Raw genomic sequence first — 1,634 nt, forward strand, 5'->3', positions numbered from 1 at the left:
TCTGTGCCTGTATGAGCTTTAGGTTAAGATGCAGTTATTTCACTCCCGTGTTTAGGTCAGTAAGCACCACTTATTTTAGCATGTGCTACATGGTGAGCATTATATTAAGCCAGAAGAAGACAAAAAGAAGTAGAGATGAAATTTCCTATTGTGCCTTCTCTTGGAAAGCAGTATTGCCATTCATGAAATGATGAGGTTCTAGCTCCAAGGTAAACAAAGTCAAGTGTAAAATAAGCTGTGAGTGGTCAAGGAATGAGAGAGAGGGAAGGAAAGGAAGGAAGAAAAGGGAGGGAGAGAGGGAGGGAGGAAGGAAGGGAAGCTGAGCATGGTGGCTCATGCCTTTAATCCTAGCTCAGGAGATGTAGATCAGGAGGATCTCAGGTTTGAGGCCAGTTCAGAAAAAAAAAAATAGCTAGACCCCATCTCAACCAATAAGCTGGGTATTGTGTTTCACACCTGTCATTCCAGCTATGTGGGAAGACACAGGTAGTAGGATCATTGTCTAAGACCTGTCCTGGAAAAGCGAGACTCTGTCAGAAAAATAACCTAATAGCAAGAAGAACTGGAGGTGTGGCTTATGTGGTAGGGCACCTGCCTAGCAAGTGCCAGGCCTTGATCACAAACCTCAACACTGCCACAAGAAAGGAAAGGGGAAGGGTTAAAAAAAAAATGGAAGGAAAGGAAAGAGAAGGGAAGAGGGAAGGGAAGGGAAGGGGAAGGAAAGGGAAGGGAAGGAAAGGGAAGGGAAGGAAGGGGAAGGAAAGGAAGGGGAAGGGAAGGGAAGGGGAAGGGGAGGTAAAAGGAAAGAAAAAATACTGCAGGGACGGATTTAGCCCGTAACTCTGTGTTGAGCATTGCTTTTCTAGATTAGATACTGAGGAGGGGACAACCTGTTCACCGAAACTTTAAAAAACTCCCACATGAGTCTATGATGGCCTGTGGGTGAGAATCATTGTACTAGAATCTGAGGTCATTACAGTAAGCAAAAACAGCTGCTCATCCTTATGCATTTTTTTTCTGATACTGGTTGGCAGGTTTCTGATTACAACTTTGAGATATTAATATTGACTTCAAACACTTTATTTTTGCTTTTTGTGTGTGTGTTTTTGTTTTGTCTCTTTTGTTTTGTTTTGTTTTGAAATAGGCCTCACTATGTACCCCATTTTGGCCTCAGTCTTCCTGCCTCAGCCTCCCAAGTGCTGGGATTAAATTGTGACCCACACCTCAACTCAACTTCATTTTAAGTGAGGATTCTCAGCAGATGGAATCCTCCAGAAAGACTTAAGTTTATTGAGCAGTAAATCTGTGAATAAAACATCTTTCCATGCATTAAGCAAGGTATCTCAGCCTCAGCATTACTGACATTTTGGGCTGGATAATCCGTCATTATGGCAACTTTCCTGTGTATTATAGCATGTTTACCTGCATGTCTTAATTCCACTGGCTAGATACAAGTTGCACCTTACCCATGGTGTCAACCAAAATGACTCCAGATATTGCTAAGGGGTAAAATTAACCCACTGAGAACCAACACACTAGACTGAGCTCCTCAGGGATAAAGGTGATTTCTAATTTTCTTATTATTTTGTGTCAAGTACCATGCTAGGTACAGAGTAGGTACATGATAGAGACTA

Source organism: Castor canadensis, chromosome 4, assembly GCF_047511655.1.
Source record: "Castor canadensis chromosome 4, mCasCan1.hap1v2, whole genome shotgun sequence".
Taxonomy (NCBI): Eukaryota; Metazoa; Chordata; class Mammalia; order Rodentia; family Castoridae; genus Castor; species Castor canadensis.